Below are 23,455 nucleotides of genomic sequence, written 5' to 3' on the forward strand. Positions count from 1 at the left end.
GTGAAATTGCTCGATTGGCTATTAGCGTTTCACGTGAGTGTATTGCCGTGAGTTTCTTTGTGCCTTTAGGTGGCTGGCTTTACCGCTCCGGACACTCAGTATTTTTTTCCAGGTGGTCTAGTTGACTCAGGGTGGCCGCTAATGCTTGTAATTTGTTCGTGAGTGATCGCGTGCGTCGGTTATCTTCATCGAGAACAATAGCAATGGTGCGCGCCGGTGCTCTGGAACCATTTTTGATGCGCACGAATTGTGCCCTGCCGATAACCACTCGAAATTATTGTTGACTGCAACAAAATCAGCTACAAAGCTCCTGGCCATTCCCACCAGTGCACACAGAAAGCAGCTTAGTAACGTAATGGTCTGAAGCAGTGATGTGACTGGCCCATTGCGCATGTCCACGTTTAGTATCAATTTAATTGAGTGTGCTGTTACCGGCAAGCTAAATCTACTGCTAAGTAGGTTGAGCTTACCATTGAGGCGAGGATGCCAGGATATGGTAAATACGTCATTGCGGCCTCTGCTCCTGCTCGGCTCCCCCTGCTCCCGCTGAACCGAAGGGCTTCAAGAAGGCAAGTGGTGCCTAAATCGACCGCTCGGCAGACGTCTTCACATTCTAATAAAACATGCTCCATAGTTTCCCTAGCTTTACCGCAGCAAGCACATGCTTCTTCTTCCTTCTTATATCTCGCTTTATAGGTGCGTGTTCTAAGGCATCCCGATCTCGCTTCGAAAAGTAATGAGCTTCCCTTTGAGTTCTCATAAATGGTTTCTTTCCTGATTTCGTTTTTTCCTCTACAGTAGTTACTCATGGCAGGTTTCTTTTCCATTGCCGCCACCCATGAGATTATTTCAGCCTCTCTGACTTTCCGCTTGACGTTCTTTGTTGCTGTGTTGCCCACCCTACAGGCCACATAATTGCTGGTAAGCTTCCTAGTTCTTTTCCTCCACTATGAATCAATGTGTTTCCTGTACAGATACCTCAATACTCTCCCAGCCAATCTACTTTCTTCCGTATTCCTCAGTCGTTCTTCATAATCAATTTTACTGTGAGCTTCCCTCACTTCAAAACTAATCCAGCCCATATCACCCTGCACAGCTTCATTTGAAGTCTTTCCCGTGAGCGCCCAATGCGAGGCGTCCCACTGACCTTTGGTTGCCATCGAGTCCTGATTGTACCGCTAATTAGAAGCAAACGACCACATTTCCAAAAGTAGGTCCTGGAACCATTACAGCTTTCCACCCCCCCCCCCGGAGCACCTCGTACCTATTGTATCCCCATGGCACCCGGTGCTTCCTTATGGTTGCATTTCGCTTCCCCTTTACTGTTATTGTTTTTTTCAGTGTTTCCATATATCTATTGCCTTCGTTTATCCATATACCAAAGTATTTATATTCTCCTACCCTAGGTATTTCCTGGCCTTGTATTCTCACTGTCTGTCCACTGTTTTCATTGAATACCATAACACCCGATTTTCTAACGCTAAATTTCAAACCTAAATTCTTGCCTTCCTGTCCACAAATATTATTTATTTATTTATTATTTATTTTACAATACTGCCACTCTCCGCTGAGAGCCTAGCAGACGGGCATGAACACTTTCTTTTCCGTACATAAATACACGTGCGAGCTATACAAAGAATGAAAAAGCAACGATATTTAACAAAATACAAAAGATAAGGTAGATAAGGTATACAAATAGAACACTAAACAACGCAGAATAAAATGAACAACAACCACGGCACATCATAGACAAGCAAAATCGTGAAATATTTGGGAACAAACAAGTGTATACAATTTTTTTCTAAGTAGTGTCAGTTTAACATAAGGATAATAGGGAACAAACATTAGAAGTCCTTAATAATCTCTTGTGATGAGCTCCAGCTGTGAAACGAACAGGGATAAAGAGTTTGTTGCTGTTAATGACGAGTAAGTTCATTCCATTCTCTGATTACCCGAGGAAATAATGAGTACCTGAATGCGTCATTAGAAAAGGAATACTCCGTTAGCGTATGCTCGTGTTGATGCCGTGCTATTCTAGATTGCGAATATGAAATGTACTGGGTGATATCAACTTTATACTGACGATGCAGAATTTGAAACAGGAATTTTAGTCGACATTGTTTTGCTCTCGTCGATAATGTGTTGAGGCCTGAGGAAGCTAAGAGACGTGAAGGTGAGTAAGTAGAACGATATTTGCTATGAATAAACCTTGCGGCTTTTCTTTGTACGGCTTCAAGTTTAGCTATGTTAGTTGCTGTGTAAGGAAACCAAATTGGTGTTAGCGTATTCTAAAATAGGTTTCACAAATGTTTTGTAGGCCACAAGCTTAATGTTCGTTGGAGCGATCTTTAGGCGTCTTTTTAGATAAAATAGCTTTCGTAGTGCAGTTGTTGTAATATTAGTTATGTGTGTTTCCCAATTGAGGTTTGATGACAGCGTTATCCCTAAATATTTCTGTTGCTCAACCTTCGAAAGAGGCGTGCCATTAACAATATAGGTGAAATGAGAGGGTTGCTTTTTTCTTGTTATTGTCATTGCCACTGATTTACTGACGTTAATAGACATTTGCCACTGGGAGCACCACTCGGCTAGCGTGTTAGGGAATCAGAAAGATCGAGATGGTCGCTATGGCTGTTAATTTCTTTATATATCACGCAATCATCCGCGAAAAGTTTGACTTTGCATGTTATATTATTGGTTATATTGCTAATAAAGATCAGAAATAACAGCGGCCCGAGTACCGAGCCTTGTGGTACTCCAGATGTGACAGGAACATCAGATGGCATATGGTCAAACATAACAAATTGTGAGCGGTGTGTTAGAAAAGCTGTTATCCAAGCAGAAACTTCTCCCTTCCCGATGGCTTGCTCAAATTTTGCAATTAGCTTAGTGTGACTCACGCAATCAAAAGCTTTAGATAAGTAGAATCATATCAATTTGAGAACGATTATTAATACTAATTTAATTTAATTTAATATTTGGGGTTCTACGTGCCAAAACCACTTTCTGATTATGAGGCACGCCGTAGTGGAGGACTCCGGAAATTTTGACCACCTGGGGTTCTTTAACGTGCACCTAAATCTAAGCACACGGGTGTTTTCGCATTTCGCCCCCATCGAAATGCGGCCGCCGTGGCCGGGATTCGATCCCGCGACCTCGTGCTCAGCAGCCCAACACCATAGCCACTGAGCAACCACGGCGGGTGATTATTAATACTAAGAGCAAGGTCATGAACTACCTCTGTTAGTTAGTGATGGTTGATAAGCCAGATCGAAAACCGTGCTGGTGAGGCGATAGGATATTTTCTTGTTCTAGAAACACTGTCATGTGTTTTAGAATGATGTGTTTTAGTATTTTGCATGAAGTGCTTGTGAGAGATATGGGTCTGAAATTAGCAACATTATTTTTGTCTCATTTCTTGTGGATCAGTATTATTTTAGCCTTTTTCCAGTCGTGTCGTAGATTAGTAGTTGCTAGTGACTTCCGAAAAATCTGTCCCAGATATCTACTGCACCACCCAGCATATTTTTTTAGGAATTCGTTTGGAATTTCATCAGGGCCGTTTGCTTTCTTAGGGTCAATGTTGAGAAGAAAATTGCGGATTCCGGCGTCCGTTATTATTAAGGGATCAAGCACTGAGGTACAGGATGTTGGAAGAGGGGGAAGTGTACCATTGTCTTCCGTGAAGACTGACTTGAAGAAATCGTTACATTTATTTGCCGTTGCACCTTTTTCTTCTTCAGTTAATTTGGTTCCTGTTTGCTCGGTACTGCGCCGATGTTTCCAGAATCTTCGTAGGCTATTTTTAGGAAGCTAGCAAGAGTGACACTGTAGTAGTATTGTTTCGAATCTTTCAGTTTCTGTTTGAAATGCATAACTGCCGATTTTAATTTCAAGGTTCTAGGTGGTTTTGGGTTATTTTTGTTTGCCTCATGAAGCCGATTTGCGCGCCGTTTAGCATGGATGACTTCGCGTGTGATCCATGGATTCTTAAGGTGCTGTTTTTTCTTTTGCAGTGAAATATAATTAGTTATACAGTATAGGACAATGCTTTTAAAATGTAGCCGCAATGCTTCTACATCACTAGATTCCTGAGATGCTTTTTCCAAAAAGGGATCGAATTCATGCGACAGATAAGTTAGTATGCTGGCGTCATCTGCTTTATGAAAGTTAAAAATAACTTTTTACTGTAGACAGAGTAGTAATACAATGATCAAGCTGGAATGTGCACATAGGTATACTGTGATCAGATATCCCTTCAATAATGTCCATTTGTGCTTGACTTGTAGAAAAATGGTTGCTAAGAAGTATGAGGTCGAGGATATCTTTCGCTGAGCCTTGAACGCGAGTAGGACGATTGACAAGTTGATGCAGGTTAAAATTTACCATTAAGTCTATTAGCACTTCTGAGGCTTCTGATGTGTGATGCATTGTAGGCCAGTCTATGTCAGCAAGGTTAGTCGCCCGCAAGAATAATCCTGGATTGATGGACATGACGCTGCATATATTCTTGAATTGCTGAAAGGCATGCATTGTCAGAGGAAGGGCTCCGATAAACGCAACCGGTTACAATTGACGTCTCGTCGCACAAAAGTTTGCAGAAAACGGCTTCAGCGTTGTCCACCTCGGGAAGAAAGACAAAGCGGAGACAGTTTTTTATCAGTAAGGCCACACCTGCACCCCGTGAAGGTCGGTCTTTACGGATGATTGTGTAGTTTGGCGGAGCAATCTCGTGGTCGAATATAGCGGGTGATAGCCATGTTTCCGTGATGGCTACAATATCGGGCTCGTAGTCGACTAGAAGGCTTTCCAAGGCTTCTGTTTTATTTAGGACCCTGCGGGCGTTTACATTTATCAATTTTAATCTTTTGATTGTGCGGCTCGGCGGGTTATTCGGCGGTTTGTTTCTGCGTCGTTTTTTTTTTTGCATCGGTAATTTGTCCTTCTTCTCTTCGTCCCAAATATATGCGCGTTTGTTAATGTAAAGCTTGTCAAAATAAAGTGATACTTTTTCCTTTCTTTCCCGGTTCGATTTTGCACTATCCCAAAGTTTCTTCCGTATGTCTCTTATTCTTTTAGAGAAGTCTTCACCAATTAAGCAGCAATTGACGTTGCACAGACGTTGCATAGACGTTGCAAATCACTTCGCTTGTTAGCTAGCTGCACAATGTTGTCTGCATAAAATAAAGCTGCTGCTCCACTACTGTACCCGCCTGTTTTTATGAGAGATTAAACTCGATATTACTTTCTTCTAGCGCTCTCTCCATCCTCCCCATATACATCATAAACAGTGGTGGGGATAAAGGGCACCCCTGCCTCAGTCCCTTGTTGATATCAACTTTCTCGTCGCTCCTCATCCCTTCCCATTCAGCACAAACGGTATTTTCAAGGTAAATCTATCTCAAAAGCTGTAGGCGATCGTCGCCCTAAGCCTTCTCCTTCCAGAATATCCCACAAAATGTTGCGGTCTACGTTGTCATACGCTCCTGTAATGTCTCAAAAGGCCACATACAACGGTCTGCTTTCTACTCATGATATCTACATATACTGAGTAAGAAAATATAAGTTATGACCCAAATGCCTGCCTATCTTGAAGTTCTCCCAAAATGCCATTATTTTCTGCCGATGCTCGCAGCTGTAATTTGATTGCCTGCGTTGCTAACCTGTGTATTACCAATGTAATGGTCAACAGTCTATACTAGTGAATTCCACCTTTCTCCCCCTTACCTTTATAAATTTAATTTATTCGACTTTGTCGCCAACTGTCTGGCATTCGTCTATCTTTTAATGCTTTTTCCACTGCTTTCATCAGAGCTTCCTTATTTGTTGGTCCTAGTTCATTCATCAGCTTAACGGGAACCTCGTCTAGCCCAGTGGCTGTGTGCTTAGGAATTTTCTCTCCGACTTTCTTCCAGTTGAAATTTGTCAGCACTAGCTCATTTTCCATTTGGTTCTCTTTCATGCTCTTTTTTTCTGCAAATACAACCTCGTCATTGCCTTGGAAAGATTTGGCTGTTATTCTGCGGATGTAATTTAATGCCGCTTACCCTTCCATTTAGTTTCCATCTTCGTCTAGGATATGTTGCTGTATTGTTGTTGACTTCCTGCCTAATAATTTTATGTGTTTCCAAAATATTCTAAGTGCGGCCTTCTTTTTCTCACGTATTTCTGCCAACCAACGTTCACTTTCACCTTTTATCTTTGCTTGCACCAGTATTTGACCTTTTCTCCCGGTATATTTCCCATTTACTGGCGACTTCATCCTGCGGCAGCTGCGCCTTCTTTGACTGCCTGTGCTCTCGAGATGCTTTCTGTCGTTCGGCGATCGCTTCATGTGTCTCCGTGTTTCACCAACTTTTCGGTTTCTCTTTTCCTTTCCAACGAACATGTTGTTTCTCTTTCCGTATTTCTGTCGTTATTGCACTTAAAAACTCACTATATTCCCACTCTTCGCCATTTGCCAAGTTCTTCCTCGACTCTTGTGACTATATTTCTTATTTCTTCAGCGTTCAAATTTGGACTGGCCATTTTGCAGTCCTTGCTCTCTTTCCCAACTACATATCCCATTTTCAAAATGATGCGTTTATGCATCACTCCCTATGCTGCTATACCCTTCCTCGTCAACGACCATTTCTCTCAACTTCTCATGAGTTCCTTCTGCCATCAGACAGTAATCAATGGTCGACTGCCGGTTTCCCACTTCCCACGTGATCTGCGCTTCACACTTAGGCCCTGAATTCACGATAACGAGGTTATGTTGCTCACAAAGATCTAGTATTGACTTCCCGTTGTTGTCGGTATAGCCATCTAAATCCTGTGTCTGGGCATTCATGTCGCCTAATAGGATAATTTCGGCATCATTCCCATGTAGCGGCAGCAGCATCTGCGTCGCACGAGAGATGACGTAGACGCTCGCGTCTACACGAGACACGAGCGGCTAGCCCGCTCCGGCACGGGCTAGCGTTCCGAAGGAGATTAATTAAAAGAATGCTACGCTAAGAGATCGAGTGTCGGTTCTTCCTCTCCTGCGAGAGCCCGAGACTTGACCGGTCTACGTGGTCGCTCGTCGCCACAGTTTGGTGACTCAGGACGTGATACTGCCATACGCTCCTGTGGTAGAGACGACCATGGACCAGACCAACGCTACGAGAGCTCAAGGCCAGAACCCTTCCGAGGAACGCGGTGAGCCCTCATGTTCCGCCATCGCTGTCCGCCTCCCACAGTACTGGGACCAGCATCCTTCGGCGTGGTTTCTTCAGGCCGAAGCGCAATTTCAAGTCGCTGGTATCCGGTCTCAAGCCTCGAAGTTCCATTACGCCGTCGCAGCGCCTCGCCCGCCGCCATTGACGAGGTAGCAGATTTGTTGAACTCCCCATTGTCTGCCGCCGCCTATGACGATCTCAAGGCAGCACTGCTACAGCGCACAGCAGCTTCACAGCATTCTCGCATCCAGCAGCTTATGTCCGCTGAAGAACTCGGCGACCGACGCCCTAGTCAACTTCTTCGCCGAATGAGCCAGCTGCTCGGAAACAACGCGAGATCCATCGACGACACGCTGTTGCGCGAATTGTTTTGGCAACGACTTCCGGCTAACGTGCAGCTCGTCCTGGCGACAGCCTCCACCATGGAGCTTACAGGACTTGCCGCTTTGGCCGACAAAGTCATGGAAGTAGCCATCCCAACCATCGCAGCCACGTCACCGTCTCCGGGTGACAATACAACCGCTCAGCAAACTCTTCCCTGCTCTTCCGCAGTGCAATCTCCGCTCGACTCCTTGTGTGAGCGCCTGGAACGCATCATCTGTGGAGCGGAACATCGCCGCGCGTCTCGTCGCCCGCGCAGCCGTAGTTCCAGCAGATCAAGACGCACGGGCACCCAAAATGAAACCTCAACTACAACGCCTGGCGTTTGCTACTACCACCGCCGTTTTGGAAACGACGCTCATCACTGCGGCGTCCCTGCGCTTGGCAGGGAAACAAGTCGGCCGACCTCTAACGGCGACGAGTGGTCCGGCCCAGCACACAAGTCGCCTTTTCTACGTGACGGACAGAGTTACGGGTCAACGATTCTTAGTCGACACAGGTGCTGATGTCAGCATTCTTCCCGCAAAGCACTCCGACCGAAAAGCGACACCTGTGTCGTTTTTGCAAGCCGTTAACGGCACCAGGATTCCAGTTTTCTCGTCACGCTCCGTCATGCTAAACCTTGGCCTTCGACGAGCGTTCCGCTGGATTTTCCTGGTTGCAGACGTCCGTCATACAGTCATTGGAGCACACTTTTTGCATAACTACGGACTCCTTGTGGACATCGAACGACGCCGTCTCATCGACTCCGTGACCCAGCTATCCATTCCCGGCGTCCCATCATCAGGCACATCGCCCATAGCGCCCATTTCTGCCATGTTGGACGAACCTTTCGCAGCGCTCCTACGCGAATTTCCCACTTTGACGCGCCTGCCGGACTGGACGCAACCGGTGCAGCATGACGTGTGCCATCACATCGTCACCTCCGGCCCACCGGTCTATTTCCGACCCCGGCGATTGTCCCCGGAGAAACTCAAGATCGCTCGCGCGGAATTCGAACACGTGCTGCAACTTGGCATCATCCGCCCTTCCTCCAGTAACTGGGCATCACCACTTCACATGGTGCCTAAGAAGACGGGAGACTGGCGCCCATTCGGCGATTACCGGGCACTAAACAACGTCACAGTTCCTGATCGCTACCCTCTACCGAACATTCAGGACTTCACGGTAGCGTTACACGGTGCGACGATCTTTTCTAAGATCGATCTCGTTCGCGCCTACCATCAACTACCGGTCGCTGAAGAAGACATTCCCAAGACCGCCATCACCACACCCTTCGGTCTTCTCGAATTTCTCCGTATGCCTTCCGGTTTACGGAACGCGGGCCAATCCTTTCAGCGTTTCATCGATTCCGTCACCCGAGGTTTGCCTTTCGTTCTTGCATACATTGACGACCTTCTCGTCGCAAGCTCTTCGGCAGAAGAACATCTTCACCACTTGCGTTTGTTGTTTTCACGCCTTGCCAGTAAAGGAATTGTCATCAACGCCGCCAAGAGTGAATTCGGTCAACCCGAACACGAGTTCCTCGGTCATATCGTCGACGCTAACGGCATTCGACCACTGCCGTGCAAGATTTGCGTCATCGAAAACGTTCCCCGACCGACCACACTCACCAAGCTTCGCCAATTTCTCGGATTCGTCAATTTCTACCGCCGATTCATTCCCGAGTGCGCACGACTTATGGCCCCGCTAGACGCTCTCCTGGTAAACAAACGCAAACAACAAGTGCTTCAGTGGACTGAAGAGGCCACCGACGCTTTCACAAGAGTCAAGTCTGCCCTCGCCGACGCCACACTGCTTAGACACCCAAAGCCAGACGCACCCACTGCCATCATGACCGATGCTTCAAACACTGCCGTTGGTGCCGTTCTGCAGCAATTCATCGACAATGCGTGGCATCCACTCGCTTTTTTCTCCAAGAGACTCGCAGTCCCGCTACAGCGTGTTCGGCCGTGAATTACTCGCTGTTTACCTGGCTATCAAGCATTTTCGCCATTTCCTCGAAGGCCGTGCATTCACTGTCTTGACTGACCACAAGCCCCTTGTGCACGCAACGAATCGTTCGGCGTCCTGTTACTCGCCCCGCGAGATTCGACACCTTTCCTACATCTCCGCGTTTACTACGTTCCGCCACATCAAGGGCACCGACAACGTTCCAGCCGACGTTCTGAGTCGTGTCAATGTTGTTTCCACGTTGATATCGGAGCCTTTCATCATCGAGGCCGACTTACTCGCCAGTCAACAGCGTGACGACATTGAACTTCGTACACTCTGGAATTCGTCAACGTCCCTGAATCTGGAAGACGTCATTGTGACCCCAGATGGTACGTCCGTCGTCTGCGACACTTCTAACGACAGACCTAGACCATACATTCCGACATCCCTTCGCAGACGTCTATTCGAAACCGTGCACAACCTGTCGCACCCTGGCATACACGCGACACAGAAGCTTCTTTCCAGTCGTTTCGTTTGGCCTCGGCTAAACGCGCAAGTTCGCGATTGGGTTCGCTGCTGTTTGCCGTGTCAACGTTCGAAGATCCAGTGTCACCCCATTCCGCCTGCCAAGTCTTTTATTCCACCGGATGCTCGTTTTGACACCGTACACCTGGACCTCGTCGGCCCTCTCCCACTTTCGAAAGGTTACTGCTACATACTGACATGCATGGACCGTTATACACGGTGGCCAGAAGCTACACCTATATCTGACATCTCAGTGCCCACTGTTGCAGCAGCTTTCGTGTCTACGTGGATCGCAAGGTTCGGATGACCATCCACAATAATCACAGATCACGGTCGGCAGTTTGACTCAGCACTCTTCAACGAGCTACTCAAACTACTCGGAACGACACGTTTTCGCACAACTGCTTACCACCCGCAGTCCAATGGACTAGTTGAACGTTTTCACCGGCATCTCAAGGCCTCCCTTATGGCACATGGATCGCCGGACAAGTGGGTCCTGCATTTACCCCTCGTCTTACTTGGCATCAGAGCAGCCCCCAACAGCGACCTAGGTTGCTCCTGTGCTGAGCTAGTCTACGGTACTCACCTACGCCTTCCGTGCGAGTTCTTTGTCGCCACCCCCAAAACGCCTATGCCATCACCTGCCGAATACGTTGCCGAACTGCAAGCCTTCTTCAGCCAGATACGCCCCGTGCCTACACGTTCACAAGAAGCAAGGTCCCCGTACATTTCTCCCGCACTCACCTCTGCTACCCACGTTTTCGTGCGTAACTGTGCCGTGCGGAAGCCCTTGCAACCACACTACTCCGGGCCATATTGTGTTCTAGAGCGTCGTCCGACGACGTTTGTTGTGAACGTCAACGGCCGATCAGACACAATTGCCCTGGAACGTCTCAAACCAGCTTACGTCGAAGCACCCGCGCCATCAGCTCCACCAATATGCGACGCCACCTTGCTGCATCCTTCGCTGCCTCCTGCGCACGTGACACCCAAGACCAATGCCAAGACAAGTCGCGTCACGTGGACTTTCTATCGTTCGTCGACCTTTCCTCCTCTCTAGGGGGGGGGGGGAAGCCCTCTGTAGCGGCAGCAGCATCGGTGTCGCACGAGAGATGACGTAGACGCTCGCGTCTACACGAGACACGAGCGGCTGGCACGCTCCGGCACGGGCTAGCGTTCCGAAGGAGATTAATTAAAAGAATGCTACGCTAAGAGATCGAGTGTCGGTTCTTCCTGTCCTGCGAGAGCCCGAGACTTGACCGGTCTACGTGGTCGCTCGTCGCCACACCCGAAACCCTTAATGTCAGCACTTAAGCGTTCCACTAACTCTTTATTCTTCTCTGTGCAATTATTTCCCGTCCACAAATGTGTAACGGCCAGCCAAGTTTTTTTTTCCCACTCATTGTACCTGATAACCAAAGGTGCTCTTGACCTTTTGAATTTACTCTTTTCTATTTGGCTCCCTGATGGATGAGCATTTCTGGCGGCCCCTCCCTTTCTTTCCGACTTAGTTCTGTTGCACCCCTTCCCAAGCATAATTCTCAATAACTGGCGGCTCTTCTGAGTCTCTAAGGTGCGTTTCTGTAGCCGCATACAGCCCTATTTGTTCGCTATTTAATTGCTCCTCAATCTCTGCCCACTTTTCCTTTCTTCTGCCGCCCTGCATGTTCATGTAGCCTATTGCATGGTGAGCTCTCTTTCTTGCTTTCCTCCATTTTCTGTTATTGACGGCGATGCTTCCCTTAGGGGACCTTCTTCATTACTACCTACTCTAACCTCCTGAGCACTCGTGGACCCCCTAAAAAAGCAACAGCGCGACCAGCAAGTCGCCAGCCCACTTCTCGTGCAAGCCTGTAATTTGTAATTGAAGTTGATACTGTCTCGTTCAAAACTACCACCACCATATCACTTCCCTGTTTACTTGGACAACCTTTCTCTGGGCTCATTTTCCATATCGCGTCATTAGCAACCACTACGGCTCTTTGTACGTATCAATCGTCACTTACAGCGAATACATAGGCGAGGGGCAAAAAGGACGACAAAGACAAGCGCTAAATACCAACAAGCCCGTACCCAAACCTTGCCTCTTTGTACGTGACCGTCACGTGCAGGCACCTCCGGGACCGTCCACACCAGACCTGCACCCGAGAGGACAGATCGCGCAAGACGCCTACTCCCTTCGCCAAGCGCTGGGCTATTCCTGTCCATTTCCTCTTTAGAAGAGTTAACTGCTGGGCTAGTTGGTGATCTTGCATACTGAAAAGATTTTGCGCCAAAAAACAACACACACAAGGAAGACGACGACACCACGGGCGCTACTTCAACTGTTTAATGAGGGTGAAAGCACTCGACATATATAGCCCTCCACAACACGGCGCATGCGTGCAAGGCAACATGGAGTACAAGGTTTTATAAGAGTAGGCGCGATAGAAACTTCAGCTCAGCATCGTAAAGAAAAACCGACCTATCACTAACACAGTTCGGACCCGCTTTCTTGATGTAGAAGGCTTCCAATGTTTCACGCGATGTCTGATGCCTGCCTCTACCCAAAATCCTCGCATCGCGGAACCGCGGAAAACAATCGGTGCAAGCCCTGCAGTGATCCACAAGTCGCTCACCTTCATTATTCTTTATACCTTTTGCATGTTCCCTAAGTCGGTCGTTGACACAACGCCCCGTCTGTCCAATGTAGGATTTCTCGCAGGACAGAGGAATTTCATATACCACGTTTGTGGCACACTTTACGAAACGCTGGCCATGCTTCTTCTGACAGCCAGGCATTTGGCTTTCGCAAGCTATGCGACGGCTTAGCTGGGCAAGCTTTTGGGGAGCGGAGAACACCACCGGTACATCATACCGGTTAGCCACTTTTTTCAGGCTGTGCGTGACTATGGACGTACGGAACCACTATAGGCCACTCTTTTTTCTTCGGCTTTACCCTGCTTACCCCAGCCTTCACCTTCTTCAAAAGCGTTTCTGCCACAGGGACCAAGACCGACTCAGGGAAGCCAGCTGCAACGAGCCTGCCCAATCGGTACTCAAAACTTGCTTGCATCGCATGGACACACGACTTCACTGTGGGAGGCTATATATGACGAGTGTTTTCACCCTAATTAAACAGTTGAAGTAGCGCCCGTGGTGTCGTCGTCTTCCTTGTGTGTGTTGTTTTTTGGCGCAAAATCTTTTCAGTATGCATTTCCTCTTTAGGACGTCATTTAGCCCACCTGCTACTATGACAAGGTTGCGCACGTGGGCATTTTGCGCGAGCTTTGCTTTTGCTCGCTCCATGACAGAACCCAGTGTCCGCCGTGGAAATGTCCCTACCGCCACTCTTTTATCGCCTTTCACCCTCTCCACAATTGCTTCCGAGCACCTAGCCACGTCTGAGTCCCCGGCGATACTCACCATTTCATTTTCTCCTACCTCTTCCTGCTTCCCTTTTCCGCGTGATTCGATCTTGACAAGGGGCATTGACCCCTGTGCTCCTGCATTAAGGTAGGTGCCGCTCCTTAGCTAAACCTCACCACGTTGCACGCATTCCACGTACTTTGCTGACACTCCCTCTCCTGTCACGTCGGGGGACTGCGTTCCATTGTCACAACCATTCTCCTTCACAATGTAGGCCGTGTTCAGCTTTTCCTCGGCTGCCTGAAGTCTTTCTTCCACTACCTTCCGTGCATCACGCTCCATATTGTCGCGGCACAACGCGGACAGAATACAGGGAGACGTTCAAGAACAACAGGAAAACCTGTTCAAGAACAAACAGAACAGAGACACGTCTTCTTCGTCCTCGCCCAATCTCACTGACCCATTAGACGGAGTCCGTTAATCGTCGTTTTCGTCTGTGTATATATACGCGGTTCATTTGTGCCTCCCTAAGATAGCATAGCCCTGATGTTAGACCAGAAATGTCACTTGCGAAAGTTAGGTTCTCTGACAGAGTTATTCGCTCACATACGGCGTCATGCGGACAACGTGCACGAGCTCAGGACGATGCGTGCGGCGCCGCGTACAAGTGGGACTGTCGGGAACGGCCTCGTACGTGACATCACCGAGTCACCGAAATACTCGATATGGTCCGAAGTATCGCCTCAACAGTTTCTCGGAGAGGCCTCGTTTCCGTATGGATGTCCAAACCCACACTCTGTCGCCGACTTCATAGGTCATGTTTCTACGGTAAGGAGCCTAGCGGCCCGCGTCGTAGTCTTGCTGCTGGCAGATGCGCAAGCGCGCGAGCTGCCGAGCCTCTTTTGCGCGTTGCGTAAACACATCGGTGTCCGTACCAGTGTCGTCAAAGTCGTGTGCAAGCATCGCTTCCAGCATCGTTCGTACATCCCGTCCGTGAACAAGGGTGAACGGAGTCATGCGCGTCGTCTCTTGTTTCGCCGTGTTATACGCAAAGGTGATACAAGGTAGGATGTCATCCCAATTTTTATGTTCAACGTCCCCGTACATTGAGAGCGTGCCTTCTATTGTTTTGTTTAGGCGCACGGACGAAGAGGTCGAAATGATGTGCCACGATGCCAGCAATGACGCGAAATATGGCTGGCGCCTCCGCAGTGAAGAGTGGCCGCCTATAGACGGTGTGGCATACGTCGGTTCTTCGAAACTGCGGCAGTCCCGTAGCGTCGTTTTGCGGCGTTGACCAAGGCGCGGCGAACGACGGCTGGCGGTATGACGGCAGCGACATAACGGTTGCGTGCCTCGAAGCCTCGTCTTGCGGCCGCGACCAAGGAGCGGCTATTGGAGGCTGGTGGTACGGCGGTGTGGTTGTAACCGGTGGTGGACATCCGACAACGGCGGCGTAACTCACAGCACACTGACGATCTTGAAGATCGGCTGCCGGAAACGCTTGCCTGATTTCGTCGTGCACCACTTCGGCGATTGACGCTACCGGTCTATCCAGTGTCGGTGTCAGAATCTTTTGAATTTCCTCTTTGATGAGCTCTCTGATCAATCCACACAAGGGTTCTGATACTCGGCAGTCACTGCGGCGGCATTAATTGTGGTGCTGGTGGACAGTCGATCGTACTGCCTTCATGGTTGATGAAGGGCCCGCCCAATAGCCGTAGCCGTTTTGATAAAGTCAGCGACGGTGACTCTAGGATTCCGCACAAGCCCCCCGAACGACTGCTCTTTTACACCCTGCATGACGTAGCGCAACTTCCTGTCTTCGGTCATATTCGGGTCGGCTCAACGAAAGAGGCGGGTCATGTCCTTGGCGAACATTGTGACCGACTCATTAGGTTGTTGCACCCATAGCTCCATCATCTGCTGGGCGCGGTCGCGTCGGTCGGCACCCCCAAGAGTATCCGTGATCTTCTGCCGAAAGTCATGCCATGTCGGTTCTCGAACCAAGTACGGCCACTGTCGTCAAGGGCGAAATAGACGTGGGAGGACTTTTGCTGCTCAGTCCACTGGTTAATCTGTGCGACGAGTTTATGCTTGTCAAGCCAGTGTTGAATGTCTTCGAAGACTGCACCACGATAGCGATCGGGAACCAGCGGATGCAGAACGGTCACCTGTTGTGGACAGAAACCGGCTGCTTTGGGGTGCTTGCAGTGGGCTGGTTTCGGCAATTGCGAGATGTGTGCAGCTACTGGAGACAGGTAGTTGAAGAGGGGAGAACTCCGGGGCAAGGCCCAGCAGTCCACGACTAAAGCGATGCACGGGTGTCGTAATTGCTGACAATGCGTCAGCATTGAATGAACGACTTCCAGGAGGACTCCGGAGCATCAGGCACGGTCAGTACCCAGCACCTCCACCAGTGTCGAGGCACAACGCGGACAGAAGACAGGAAGACGTTCTTTTAGAACAACAGGACAACCTGTTCAAAAACAAACAGAACAGAGACCCGTCTTCGTCCTCGCCCAATCTCACTGACCCACTAGATGGAGTCCGTTAGTGCCTCTATCGTCGTTGTCGTCTGCATAGAATACAGGCATCAATATTTAGCTTATTTTCGAGCTCTTCGACTCGTTTGAAAAGCTCATCCTGGAAAGGCCTCCATTTTCTTCAGCCTGGCATCGAAAACACAGTGCGTGACGATTGACTCGGCTCCCTCTCCGCTCTCACCCGTCCGCTCGTCTGCCTTGAGGGAGAGACGCCCCGCACATCGCACGCTTTCCCGGCATTCTTGCCGTGTATTGCACGGCTTTTTCTAATGCAAATACTATAATAATGCAGAGCACGTGCTTTTTAGCAGAAACCGATACGCACAGAATCTAAATCCTTAATATACCACAAACTAATTCTCACCAATGTTTTAAAAGCAATCAATGCCGCACAGACTGAAGGTATGACACGTTTTCGCACGTGTTCAACCACGCGGCCACGCTCTCACTTTCCTACCAAAGCAATATTCCCGATACCAAAGCACACACAGTAAAACTACTAATAGCTATTAGTCTTGCCACTTCCAAGCTACTATTTAAAGGCTATAAAGACTTAACATCCCACCCGGTTGCACGTGTTGAAGCACGTGGCGCGAAAAGACGCTCTGACTATGCTGCGAAACCAAATATACACGAAACACACCCGCGCACACGAAAAGAAAGTGGGAGAGAGAAAATAGAAAACTACCAAATTATTATCTAAAGGCTAAAAAAATCAGCAAATAAAAAACAGAAGCAAGCTCAAAGCATGCACAAAAACTTTTCGTCGCCGCTACGGATCCCTCGAAAAATACGTCCATTTCAACACGTCCATTCAAAAACGCGTGCGTCTATTTCTCGTACAAAAATCCCTCACGTGATCTGATCCTAGGTGCCTAGGGACAGCATCGTTTAGGGATTTTTGAGAAGGCGCGATGCTGGCGCCGAGCGACGCCGTGTCGTGTTCGTCCTCGGCGCGATCGTTCTCTGGACCGCGCATTGTTCAACGTTGCTCATGTGATCGTGCGTGCGTTGCTTGTGTGGTGGTTGTAGGTTCTGTGTTACTTGGCGGAAAGCCGTGAGTAGTGGCGGTGCGGCAGTGCGGCTTTGGCCTCGGTGAACTCTGGAACTACAGAATCTGCGTTGTGTGACCCGTGCTTTCTAGAGAACCCGGCGGTGGTGACGATTGAAATATCGAAGTGGCCTAGCGCCTCGGCAGCGAAGTTCAGCGAACCACGATGTGGCGTCGCCGTGTCCGACTTTGCTTAACGGACATCGAGGAATGTGCTGCTCGCTGCAAGTCATGTAAATGCAACTGCGTCGACAGCCCACTCATCATCATCATCATCATCATCATCAGCCTGGTTACGCCCACTGCAGGGCAAAGGCCTCTCCCATACTTCTCCAACAACCCCGGTCATGTGCTAATTGTGGCCATGTTGTCCCTGCAAACTTCTTAATCTCATCCACCCACCTAACTTTCTGCCGCCCTCTGCTACGCTTCCCTTCCCTTGGAATCCTTTCCGTAACTCTCAATGACCATCGGTTATCTCCCCTCCTCATTACATGTCCTGCCCATGCCCATTTCTTTTTCTTGATTTGAACTAAGATGTCATTAACTCGCGTTTGTTCCCTCACCCAATCTGCTCTTTTCTTATCCCTTAATGTTACACCTATCATTCTTCTTTCCATAGCTCGTTGTGTCGTCCTCAATTTGAGTAGAACCCTTATCGTAAGCCTCCAGGTTTCTGCCCCGTAGGTGAGTACTGGTAAGACACAGCTATTATATACTTTTCTCTTGAGGGATAACGGCAACCTGCTGTTCATGATTTGGGACTGCCTGCCAAACGCACTCCAGCCCATTCTTATTCTTCTGATTATTTCCGTCTCATGATCCGGATCCGCCGTCACTACTACCTGCCCTAAGTAGATGTATTCCCTTACGACTTCCAGTGCCTCGCTGCCTATTGTAAATTGCTGTTCTCTCCCGAGACTGTTAAGCATTACTTTAGTTTTCTGCATATTAATTTTTAGACCCACTCTTCTGCTTTGCCTCTCCAGGTCAGTGAGCATGCATTGCAATTGGTCCCCTGAGTTACTAAGCAAGGCAATATCATCAGCGAATCGCAAGTTACTAAGGTATTCTCCATTAACTTTTATCCCCAATTCTTCCCAATCCAGGTCTCTGAATACCTCCTGTAAACACGCTGTGAATAGCATTGGAGATATCGTATCTCCCTGCCTGACGCCTTTCTTTATTGGGATTTTGTTGCTTGCTTTATGGAGGACTACGGTGGCTGTGGAGCCGCTATAGATATCTTCCAGTATTGTTACATATGGCTCATCTACACCCTGATTCCGTAATGCCTCCATGACTGCTGAGGTTTCGACTGAATCAAACGCTTTCTCGTAATCAATGAAAGCTATATATAAGGGTTGGTTATATTCTGCACATTTCTCTATCACTTGATTGATAGTGTGAATATGGTCTATTGTTGAGTAGCCTTTACGGAATCCTGCCTGGTCCTTTAGTTGACAGAAGTCTAAGGTGTTCCTGATTTTATTTGCAATTACCTTAGTAAATACTTTGTAGGCAACGGACAGTAAGCTGATCGGTCTATAATTTTTCAAGTCTTTGGCGTCCCCTTTCTTATGGATTAGGATTATGTTAGCGTTCTTCCAAGATTCCGGTACGCTCGAGGTCATGAGGCATTGCGTATACAGGGTGGCCAGTTTCTCTAGAACAATCTGTCCACCATCCTTCAACAAATCTGCTGTTACCTGATCCTCCCCAGCTGCCTTCCCCCTTTGCATATATCCTAAGGCTTTCTTTACTTCTTCCGGCGTTAGCTTCGGGATTTCGAATTCCTCTAGACTATTTTCTCTTCCATTATCGTCGTGGGTGCCACCGGTACTGTATAAATCTCTATAGAACTCCTCAGCCACTTGAACTATCTCATCCATATTAGTAATGATATTGCCGGCTTTGTCTCTTAACGCATACATCTGATTCTTGCCAATTCCTAGTTTCTTCTTCACTGTTTTTAGGCTTCCTCCGCTCCTGAGAGCATGTTCAATTCTATCCATATTATACTTCCTTATGTCAGCTGTCTTACGCTTGTTGATTAACTTCGAAAGTTCTGCCAGTTCTATTCTAGCTGTAGGGTTAGATGCTTTCATATATTGGCGTTTCTTGATCAGATCTTTCGTCTCCTGCGATAGTTTGCTGGTATCCCACTGTTCAGCGCTGAATGTGTGTTTGGTGTGCTGTGCTTGAAACGAGTGGTGCAGCCGTGCAGTGGGGGTGGCTGAGGAGCAGAGTGGCTTAAGGGCTCCGTTTGCGCGTTCACAGACATGTGCTTCCGTCTTGGTCTCATTAGCGGCTGTCGCGGGACTGCGGTGTGCTAGCTCCTTGCCTAGTATCAAGTTTACGACGCTAACACACAGCATGATCACGTTTTTCCGCGCTATATGTCATTTGCATGACGGCCGAGTTGAAAACGAGACATGTAGTGTTCTTTGCGTTTGTGTGTTGTAAATTACTTTCTATTGTGGAAGTTCTGGGAGTCTTATTACGCAAGGAGTGCGAACGTAAACATAAACACATGTGTGTCTGAAATTTTGAGTCACCCATAATACCTTTTACGACTGATAACTGGCCTACACGGCCTGTGTGAATCAGCTACCGTATGTTGCGACGCTCTTTCGTGTGGTAGAATGATGCATGGTGCGCGTTTATTTCTGTACTGTTGTAAAAACCATTTGTTTATTCACTCAATACAAATGTACAGCTTGTTCGCCGCAGTACATTTTAGTTACGCGGTGAAGCATACTAAAAGTGGCAGGGGGCCGCTATCAGCCAGCATAGTATGTCCACTTAGGCGATCTGAGAGGCGGCGGGTGCGCGAGTGTATAATTAAAGAACTCTTCTTATGTCCAGTGGCAGTGGAGATCATTAACTGTAGCACCAAAGTAGTGGACCACTACCAGAACAAAGGCATGTAGTATGCCCATCTCAATTCTTGTGCTTATGCCAGTCTTCTTTTTTACAGCAATAGCTGCTATGGCCGAACTCCCCTGGTTGTTCTGATGTTACTGGTGTTGTCACTGGAATTCCCGACTTTCTTGCTAGAATATTGCAAATAAAGTTCTCATTGTGCTGCGATCGAGGATTCAAACATATGATCAAAAGAGTAGCAGTCCACAATTCTACATTTCAGCCACTCTGCTGAAGGTTCAGTCGCGGTGAATACTGATCCCGGAGAGCGGGATCTAGCCAACAGGTGCCATGATTGGCTAACACCTGCTCAATGTCTGCGTACTGTATATAGAGCTGGCATCCACACCTTCAAGTTCTTACACATCACCTTCCCACTTGTGAAGGCAGTCCTATGTTAAATTTTCTTCTTACATGTGATGACAATGATTCGGTGCACCTGCTTCATTAATCGTCTTCTAGTACTTGGCTTCTCAGATTTACTGGATGGAGCTGTGGGTGTCTTGTTTTCCTCAAGCAAAGCACAAGACCTAGCAATGGCTAGCCCAAATATAGATTTGAGAAAACCAAAACGAATTCAGCAGTAAGAAGCTAAAGGGTTGTTTTGGTGTAGATCAGTGGCTAAGTCCGGATATGAAAGAGGAGGAAGAAAAGCAGAGTCTTTCCACGTTAACACTGCGAGGCACAACTCCCACAAATAAATACGACTCTTACTTATTTTACTTTTTAAGGAGATTACCGACTTGCATTGGCAAGTGTTCACTTCAACAAACACTGCATGAAGTAAGCCTCCTGCGCATATTTCACCAGCTACTGCATCATTGTTTCCCATTATGAGTGAAACTGCAATGTTCTTTATGCTACAAGTTGCCCAATTTTGTGTTTTGCAGTAAAATGTTAGCAGTGCTATTAAGGCACTTAAAACTCATGAATTGTAGTAGAGAGAAAAAAAGTAATGAATAAATGGAAAATCAGACATCCACCAGTTCGTAGCGATTGCTACAAAGGAAACCCATACGGGTTCCTCGAAAGAAAAGCCTCAAAAAGCCTCCCTTGCCTTTGCTTCGTGTTGTCGACAAATTCGACTTCGCCCTGCCATCTGCTAGCCGCCTGCTTAGCTCAGATGGTAGAGCGGCTGCCCCGGAAAGGCGGTGGTCCCGGGTTCGAGTCTCGGACCAGGACGAATTTTTCTTATGAGGCTTTTCTTTCGAGGAACCCGTTTGGGTTTCCTTTGTAGCAATCGCTACGAACTGGTGGATGTCTGATTTTCCCTTTATTCATTACTTCTCTCCACCTTGCGGGTTTCCGCAGAACTACTACGTCAAAAAAAAGTAAGAAAGCAGTGGCTTTTTGTGCGTAGACTATGCATACACCTGGTGCTCTTATGGTCATTTTTTTCCTATCCGCTAAACCATTCTAAACAAGAAAAGTTTATACACAATTAGTTTATACACAGACCGCAACTAAACCACAGGTATCGTTGGTAAGCAAAGTATACTTGCTCGGTGACATTTTCTGCAGCCCTGCTATTGGGCTTTCCTTCCTTCCTTTTCAGCTGTGCAGGTTCATTAAGTGACGAGACAGTTTGACAATTTTAATAATTGAGACAGCAAAACCCTTCTTGGTTTCAGACTCTGCACATTGCATTTTAAGGCGTGTTTTCTGTGTTTGTTGCTTTTTCTTTATGGGTAGGGCATGTCAACATTTTTTACACCATGTCAAGTATGTGGTGCTTGGATGGAGTCTTGCCCTTTCATTCTGTACAATATGATGTCGGTTTTTTATGTCCAAGGCCATTTTACAGCGCGATTGTAGCATTTTGCTAAGTTTTGCCTGTGTCACCCAAGCTTGAAAGATTGCTACCCACTGCTAGTGGCATGATACATGTGACATTTCTTTTTTAATAAAAGGAAGTCTCACTTATTCTGTGCACTGGTTGTCTTTTGTCTCTTTGAATTGCAATTTGTTGCCCATATTTGCTCTTTTGTTGCATTTCAGATTAGGAATGGCTATCATAATTGACATTTAACCATATTGCACACAATGCGGATGATATGTAATAGCAATATATGGCCACCATAAATATAATAGAAGTTAATAATTCAAGAATAGTGCCGTTGTATGGTGGTGCAGCCATGAATTGTGGCTATAAGGTACCAGCGCTGTAGGTAGCAGTGCTTGTGCAGAATATAGTTCAACTCTACTACTTTCAAACTTCATTGTTTTTACCTGCATTTGCATAGCTCCAGTTTCTGTGAACAACACACATCTGGTGGAAGAGTGGCTTGCACCTGCAGTTGGGTCCAATGAATAGCCAAATTTCTGCCCATTTTCATGTTATTAGCATATTAGTAAAGGCAGTCGTTTTTATAGTAGCCTGTTTGCCCAGTGTAGAAGCCGCTGCAGGGTGTCAGGATCTCATACACATCTTAAGCTTTGCAGGGGACACAGCATCTGGCACATAGTTTGTCACAGGCCATGTATTCGGGGCAAGTTGAGTTTACTCACTAGCAAAGGAAGAACCAAGCTTGTTGGATATAAAGTAAACCACCTGTACACTCAGTGGCCTTCATCTCGTGTGACACGTCGTTATAGCGACCCTTGTTTTAAGCACTTCTTGTCCAGCAGCGGTCGTTTGCTTTTGAAACACTCAGGATAGCTTTCAGCAAGCTGGACAGGAATAACACTGAAAAACCAGCAGATGTTAATTCTCGCACTTATCATGCGAAGCTTCGTACAGTATGATGAGGGCGTAAATAAATGAGGGTGTTCCTCAAGGCCTTGTAGCACGTCACGAGTTTGGAGCAACATGATGTATAGCACTTTTTTGATTGCATGCTATAGGTTTAGCAGGTGTGGCCATGGTTGAAGTGCAGTGCAAGGTCAAGAAAACATATCTATGAGCAGCACCCTGGTAAAGGAGACTCTGGGAAAACTAGTGGGAAGCCTGTTGAACATCTGGTTGACCCACTTGCTGGCTCCATCAGGCAAAGTATGATAAAGAGAAGGAAGTCATCAACACATCAGAAGGTTTTTACATATAAACACTGTGCTAAGGTCATAACATGCCAACAAGTCTTAGTGCGCAGGCTATGCACAACCAACTACATATGTCTTCTGTTCGGACATTGCTCATTGTAACTAACAAGGATGGAGTGGACAAAAAAAGAACAGCAGCTCCATTAATTTGGTTTCACTGGTATCAACAGTGTTTTGTAAGTGTACATTGCCATACTCCCCAATGCCTTCTTGGGTGGCATCAGCAAGGACCAGCTTGAGGCAAGGGGTAATAGACGTCTTTACAAGCCAAAAATGCATGCATGCATGGAAAGCACACTGTGTCCAAAAAGCAGGCACTTCACAGGGGCACTGGAGAAGGAACAGGTTATTAAATTAACAGTGGGCAAAGACAAGCTACTAAACACCCAACACTGTTGCCATGTAACGACCTCTGAAACAATCCCTCTTAATGAGGAAATCATCTTTGTGTATCCATAAAGAGGGCAGATGGGCAAAGCCCCTTCAGTAATGCTGCCAGCTTC

The 23,455-nt window shown here is 47.4% G+C and overlaps 1 long non-coding RNA gene across 1 annotated transcript; it reads left to right on the forward strand.

Annotated features, from left to right (window-relative positions):
- The first annotated feature begins 20,090 nt into the window (after positions 1–20,090).
- Positions 20,091–21,836, forward strand: LOC142574419 (uncharacterized). Its single transcript, XR_012826528.1, has 2 exons — positions 20,091–20,865; positions 21,246–21,836. It is a non-coding gene; the product is annotated as an uncharacterized LOC142574419 (long non-coding RNA).
- The last annotated feature ends 1,619 nt before the right edge of the window (positions 21,837–23,455 follow it).

This window comes from Dermacentor variabilis, chromosome 3 (assembly GCF_050947875.1).
Source record: "Dermacentor variabilis isolate Ectoservices chromosome 3, ASM5094787v1, whole genome shotgun sequence".
NCBI lineage: Eukaryota > Metazoa > Arthropoda > Arachnida > Ixodida > Ixodidae > Dermacentor > Dermacentor variabilis.